Source organism: Myotis brandtii, unplaced genomic scaffold, assembly GCF_000412655.1.
Source record: "Myotis brandtii unplaced genomic scaffold, ASM41265v1 scaffold726, whole genome shotgun sequence".
NCBI lineage: Eukaryota > Metazoa > Chordata > Mammalia > Chiroptera > Vespertilionidae > Myotis > Myotis brandtii.
The window spans coordinates 61,092-68,667 of record NW_005370869.1 but is presented as its reverse complement, the minus strand read 5'-3'; positions in this window follow the sequence as shown (position 1 = coordinate 68,667).

Genomic DNA, 7,576 nt, shown 5'->3' with positions numbered 1-7,576 from the left:
CGGCTCCGCTTGACACAGGGGCAGTGAGGCCTCGCTGCTCTGCTGAACCCGGTGCTGGGAGGCCTCGCGGCTCCGCTTGACACAGGGGTAGTGAGGCCTCGCTGCTCTGCTGAACCTGGTGCTGGGATGCCTCGCGGCTCTGCTGATCTCAGTGCTGGGAGGCCTCGCAGCTCCGCTGATCCCGGTGCTGGGAGGCATATTACCCTTTTACTATATAGGATAGAAGCCTGGTGCACGAGTGGGGGCCAGCTGGTTTGCCCTGAAGGGTGTCCTGGATCAGGGTGGGGGTCCCGCTTGGGTGCCTGGCCAGACTGGGTGAGGGGCTGATTGTTGTTTTCAGGTGGTCACACCCCGTTCAGGGTGGGGGGTCCCCACTGGGGTGCCTGGCCAGTCTGAGTGAGGGCCTGAGGGTTTTCAGGCTGGCTGGCGGGGGACTGAAGCTCCCAACCTCTCCTTTTTTCCTTTTTTTTTTTAATTCTGGGATTTATTTACCTTCTATGGCTGTCACTGGAGCTGAGAGCCGGTTTAGCTCAGACCTCGGCTGCTGAAAGCAGGTTTCTGGGCTTTGTCTACCTTCTGTATTTGAAACTTCGTTGCGACTCCAGCTCTGAGATCCCGGCTGACTGAAAGCAGGTTTCTGGGGTTTTGTTTAGCTTCTATATTTGCAACAATGTTTCTTAGAGAGCAGCTCAGAGCCCAGCAGCGGCAGGCGGGGAACGTTGGCTTCCTCCGTCACTGGAGCAAGCAAGCCTCCTGTTTGCGTCAGTTGCCTGGCTGCCAGCCGCCATCTTGGTTGGCAGTTAATTTGCATATCGCCCTGATTCGCCAATGGGAAGGGTAGCGAAGTTACGGCTAATTACGTTTCTCTTTTATTAGATAGGATAATAAAATGGCTAGAAAACAGAATAAAATTTCAGTAAACATCATGGGGAAAATTAATTATATTAAAAATGCATACTATTCATAATGCATAATTTTGTTACTGCAGAATTTTATCATAAAAATACATACTAGAAACCAAGATAATGCAAAGTAATAAGTTTTCAATAGCTTAGAGACAATAATATATTATGTAACTTGTATATACATAAAAAACAAGATTAAAATCCAGAAAAGGAAACATAACTTGATTTTATTAAAACACAATACATATATTTTTTCCATCACCATTTGTTCCGTCTTTGTCCTCTTCCATCTCCAACCCCACCCCCTGCACCATCACCACACTGTTGTCCATGTCCATGAGTCCTCTCTCTCTTTTTTCTTTTTTGCCCAATCCCTCCATCCCTACCAACACCACCCCCAACAGAACTGTCTGCCTACTCTCTATCTATGAGTCTGCCTCTATTTTGCTTAGTAGTAAAACACAATATTTTAGATTTTTAGCATCTTTGTCTCTGAAAAGTTTAATGTAATATGACATTTAACAAAAGGTTTTTTTCAAGGGTGTCACAGCTTATTATACATATGCTAGAGGCCCAGTGCATGAATTCGTGCACTGGTGGGGTCCGGCTGGCCTGCCTGGGCTGGGCCAGCAGCGGGGAGGGGATGCGAATTCATGCACAGATGGGGTTTGATCAGGGGTGGGGGGAAGGGGCCGCAAGTGGTTGGCCAGCCGGCCCCACCCCAATCGGTGGGTGGGGACGGGCCAGCTAGGGAGAGGGGCTGCGTGAGGTTGAGGGGGGCCAATTGGGGTCCCGATCGGGCTGGTTGGCCGCCACAGTGCTTGTCATAGCAACTGGTCATTCTGGCTGTTCCAGTTGTTCTGGTCGTTTTGGCATTCTGGTCACTTGGCTTTTATATATATATCCGTTTACCAGTAGTGGGTGCTCTTACATGTTCCCTAAATGCCAGACAAAGGTAAGAAAAAGGTTTACTCTTACTTTGGGGGTGGGGTGGGGTGGGGTGGGAATCACATGAAGATCTAGTGATTGGAGAAGAGTGAAGGGAGTGGAGCCATCCCTGGTGACTGAGCAGTTCATCTGATGACATTGTACAAATTCCCCATGAAATCAATTGTCTCAATAATATCCAATTAATTTAAAGGAGTAGATTATCATTTACAGTTGTTGTTTTTCAAAAAGTCAGTGTACAGAAAGCCTATGACTTACTCAATTTGGTACAAACTTGGGGTTCTATGTTGCAAGAATTAACATATGATTTTGGTTAGTCTTTCCCTACATTTAATATATTGAATAAAGACAGCAAGAACAACTTAAAAAGTAATGTGTAACTCTTAAAAAGACACCAAGTTTATTACAGCAGAGAAAAATCAGTGACTCCAATACTTTAAACAACATGTAAATAATAGAACCATTTGATACATAAGTTTAAACCACACTGCTTTCAGGGTGAGATCTCGTTGGCTGCAATGTATCAATTATTAGATGGCTCTTGAATGGTAGGAAGATTCTTTGGAAGTTTTTGGCTCAACTGGCTATTTACAAGGGACTTAATTAAAGAGCTCAGTTTCATTAGAAATTTAAACAGATGAAATTGCAGTACAAACTTTCATGGGAAAACCATGGAGTTAAAGAACGAATAAGTTTTTAGGCTTTTTAAGTACCTGGGGAGAGCTGATAGCACCCAAAGGCATAATCAACAGCGGTAAATATCATATCTGTCTGTCTTCCATTTCAGCCTATGCTAATTCCAGGGGTAAGTGCAGTCTGTTAAAGACAGATGAACAAACAAACCCTTGAGGCCAGTGCATTTCAAATAGCAAGCAAAGTATCACTGACTGTTCGTGCTGTTTGTAATTTTTTTGTTCTATTTAACACATGTTAAAATGCCAATCTGTGCTAATTTTCAGCAGAACATGTTCCCGGAGCCACCTTTTCAGTAATCAGTAATGAGCTATGGCAATCCATTCATGCCACCCCCTCCTTTTGTAGTTCCCCTTACAAGCAGAGATTTAGGTGCATGTAGATGGAATTACAAAAATAAGAACCCAAACAGCTAGCAGGTAGAATTTACATAGCTGAGGATTTGTATTAAAACATTTAATTTTTTTTAAAATATATTTTTATTGATTTCAGAGAGGAAGGGAGAGGGAGAGAGAGTCAGAAACATTAATGATGAGAGAATCATTGATCGGCTGCCTCATGCACACCCCACATTGGGGATTGAGTCCGCAGCCTGGGCATGTGCCCTGACCGGGAATTGAACAGTGAATTCCTGGTTCATAGATTGAGGCTCAACCACTGAGCAACACCAGCTGGGCAATTGGGTTTTTATTTACTGAACTTTTCTTTCACATTTCCAGTTTTTAAGAAAATCTTAATTTTCTTCCCTTGTTCAGCTATGACTATAGATTAGGCCTAGATATCCATATACCACAGGTGTTTTTAAAAATTAGGTCTACCACATAAAGGACAGCTTAAACACCACCATGAGTTTACTGTATTTGCTATTCATTGTGTACTATAAAATTGGCTGGTGTTGCTAAATGGTTAGAGCATCTAGAGTGTCAGCCCGCACAATGAAAGGTCACAAGTTTGATTCCTGGTCAAGGGCACATAACGTTGACCAATCAATGTGTCTCTCTCCCATTGATGTTTCTCTCTCTCTCTCTCTCTCTCTCTCTCTTCTCCCCCCGTCCCTCCCTTCCATTTTCTCTAAAAATCTATGGAAAAAAAATATCCTTGGGTGAGGATTAACAACAACAAAAATAAAAAGAATAAAACTAATGGGACATTTAACTCCACCATGTCTAATTTTTTTTTCTTCCCTTATTTTTAAGGAGACTGCTGTAATGGTGAAAACGACAAGCTATGTGTGTGGCATGGGTAGGAGTGCTGCTGCTCTTGATCCCGTCCACTCATTCAGCCCTCAAGCCAGCAAGCCGCCAGTGATCAAGAACAGGCCTTTCGACATTTTCTGGGCCACCCCAACAATGCAGTGCCAACATTTCTTCAATGTCGATCTTCAATTATTTAACATTATAGCAAATCCTTTAGAGACTAGACTCCCAGTGGATCAACAATTGCCATATTTTATCCAAATGAATTAGGGTATTATCCTTATTTCTCTCAAGATGAAAGATCCTTTAATGGAGGGGTAACGCAGAATGAGTCTTTCTAAGCACCTGAGGAAAACTGCTGATGACATTGCAAAGTTGTGTCTTGGTGGAGATCAGAAGGCCTTGCTGTCATTGGCTGGGAGAGTTGGAAACCGCAATGAGATGGGAATTGGGGCAGTAGGATATTATATAAAAACTACTACTAAGCCTTCACTAGAAATCGCCATCCTGGCTGGTCAGAAATGAAAGTGAAAACAGTTGCCCAGCAGGAATGTGAACATGCTGGGAGGAGTTTTATGAACACAACTCTCACGCTGGCTTTAGACATGAGACCAAAATGTGATGGAGCTTTTACCTCTATCCAGACTGCTCAGTTATGATTGATTACAGCCTGAATCCACATACCTATACAGGTAATTGTCCAAATGATGAGATTTTCCCGCCATGACCAACTGCAGTGACTATGGGGGAAAAGCACAGCACTTCATACTTCAATATATTTGGATAAAGTGCCGAATTCAAGTTCAAATGCTTTGAAATTTGTTCATTATCGAGTTAGAGAAGCCATGAGAATCGCCGAAAAGGCTAGACATGACTACGTTTTGCCAGTTTTTATTTTTTCCAGCCCATTTTATCTGCATAGTATTGAAGTTTTGTCACACGTAAGAAACAGTACAAGTACACACAAAAATGTAAATTTAGTAAAATTACTTTATAACGTCTATGAAAACGGTATTTTCCTTTAATAATAGAGTTCTGTTATTAAAAGTATATATTTCTTCAAATGTCAAGCGAATTCTAAAACTGTACCAGTGACAAGTGTTAGTTTTAGATAATGATGCTCACAAACTTAGCAGTTGCAGGGTTTCCTGCAGAACAATTGCTACGCTTGAATTAAATCATGTAACCAAGGAGAAATTTCAGATTCAGCTACTTAATGTCAAAGAGTAGCAGCAATTTTCCAAATTAAAAAGATGCAAAATAGAGCTTGGGTCAGTTACTAACCAACTAGAGTTCCTGTTATATTGCATCTAGAGGATGTTGAGGCTGTTCTAATGTCAAAGAGTAGCAGCAATTTTCCAAATTAAAAACATGCAAAATAGAGCTTGGGTCAGTTATTAACCAACTAGAGTTTCTGTTATATTGCAGAGGATGTTGAGGCTGTTTTGCCTCTAGATACCTTCATATCACCAGTTGAAATTCTACCTTCTGGTGCAACATAAAATAGACCAAATCCTTCTTTCAAACACCAGTTCTCCAGATATCTGAAGACATCACTCAGACCTACCAAAGTCTTCTCAATATGTTATTCCTCAAGTAACAGATCTCTCAAATCATGTCACATTTTCAAATCCTTTTGGGAAAAAGACTAGGTTATCTTTATTCATTAAACAATTATTGAATGCTTACAGTGTGTCAGATATATGTTATTAATAATAATAATAGTAGGAAACAATAATAATCCAGGCAGTCAGATAGTTTGTCATGACAAAAGATGAGAGAAGATGAAACTCATTTTAATAAAAATCTTATTTATAAGGTTCCCATTGTTTTGTTGTACTGTTATACTTTTGAAGTAAATTATGGGCTAAGTATTACCTCTGAGGCCCACTTCAGAAATCAAAAGACCACACCCCAGAGACTGTAGAATTACCTAAGTATTACTCCATCGAAGTGCTTTAATACTTGTTGACAAGCTGTAGAACACAGCGCTGGTGTTTCTGGAGACTTCCCATGATGCAGGGAAGCTTTACTGTGGCCAGGCCATCTTCTCACTCTAGTGTTTGAACACTCCACCTCTGCTTTAGATTCCTGAATATCCACACCTTGCAGGGAAAGGACATAATGCAGATTGCTCTGTCAATCATCCCCTCTATCTTTCCTTTCTCCCTACTTCCCGCTTCTTTGCTCTTGGTCTCTACTCATGAACACAATGTCCTCAGCTTCTCGTCTTGGTAAATTATAATCTACTTAGTCACCCAACTTGAGAGTCACTTAGATGCCTCCCTTCTGTTTCCATGATTCAACAGGTAACTAAGATTTATCCATCCTAATTTCCAAGTAATTCTCCAACCTGTCCCCTCTGCTTTGCCAGGACTGACCTTGCCTTTATTGAGGCCCTCGTCATGTCTCACTGAAGAGTTTCCATCCTTTCCTGATTGGTGCCCCTTCCTATCATCTGGACTTCCCCCTCCAACATACTTTTTCTGTGAGAGCCAAAAACATTTATCAAAGTTGCAGATCTTTGGCTTCCTAGTATTAAAGCTTTTTTTGTAGTTAAGCTCTAATACATTAAAATAGCGTAAAAGACTCTGCATTTGGATCCCGCTTATGTACAAAGATTCAGATGCCTTCCCATCTCCCCAAACCCCCTGTGCTTCACCACAAGTTACTGGCAGTTCTCTGGATGGATCGTGCTTTTTCCTACATATGAGCTCTGCCCTTATTCTTCCTACTGGACATAGAACTCTGTTCTATCCAGCCTGTCTTATGAATTTATACTAATTCCCAAAGACCTACCTGAACTTTCACCTCTTCAAGGAAGCCTTCCAAGACTCTTCCATGCAGCATCAGGCATGCTCTCTAGTAGTCTTGTGAGAGCTAATATAGAACTTAATTTATGCTACTGTAATTACTTGTGTAGAAGCCTGTCTCAACCATCACACTAGAGCACTCCCTCAAGGACAGGAACTGGAATTTATTTCATTTTTATATCCTCAGTGTCCAGAATATTGCCTGAAACATCATCAGTCATATTTATCAAATAAATGTAAGAATCCAAAGCAGAATTAGCTTTTTCCCAAGTCTGCTCTGTAGTCCATTGTTTTAGAAACAGAAGTAACATTATCGATGTGCCCTTCACCAAGGTTGATGGGTTGGGTCTTATTGAATTGTCAGTGACTAAATTTGGCAAAACTACTCATGACACTTCTCTTTTCTGGGAGAACTTAGTACATACAATTGGCGAGAGCACCACATGGGGGGGGGGGTGACAAGAATAATATTGTGGGGAGGACATGAATATTCTGATTCAAAGGTAAGCAGTGATTTCTCTGTCGGCACCTTGAATAGATTCTAGATATGGTTCTTGGTTTTACTCTTTCATGTCATAGACAAAAGGTTGCTGTTCATCTGCTCACTTGACTGTGATAAGATTTGAAGAGCCCTGGGGCTAACCCTGAGCACCTACCCTGCCCTAGCTGCTGTGGTTAGCAGGAGGGCCGATAGAGCATACGTCTTCCAGTCAGACAGCCTTCAGCGAGATTTCAGTGTTTCCATTTTAGGGGTGTAATCTTGAGCGAGCTAATTTACCGCTCAGTTTCTCCATCTCAAGAAAAGCCCTGAAATCTACTACCAGGAATTTGGGGAGATTATATGATATATGGTCAGTTTGATCTGTGGTTGGGAATCCACATATGCAGAGGGCCCACTTAAGTTGTACTCAGATTTCGACCACGTGGGTGGTGGGTGCCCTGAACCACTATTGTTCAAGGGTCAACTATAATACATATATGCTAAAGAAAAAGAATACTAAACTGAAAAAGAAGTATTATT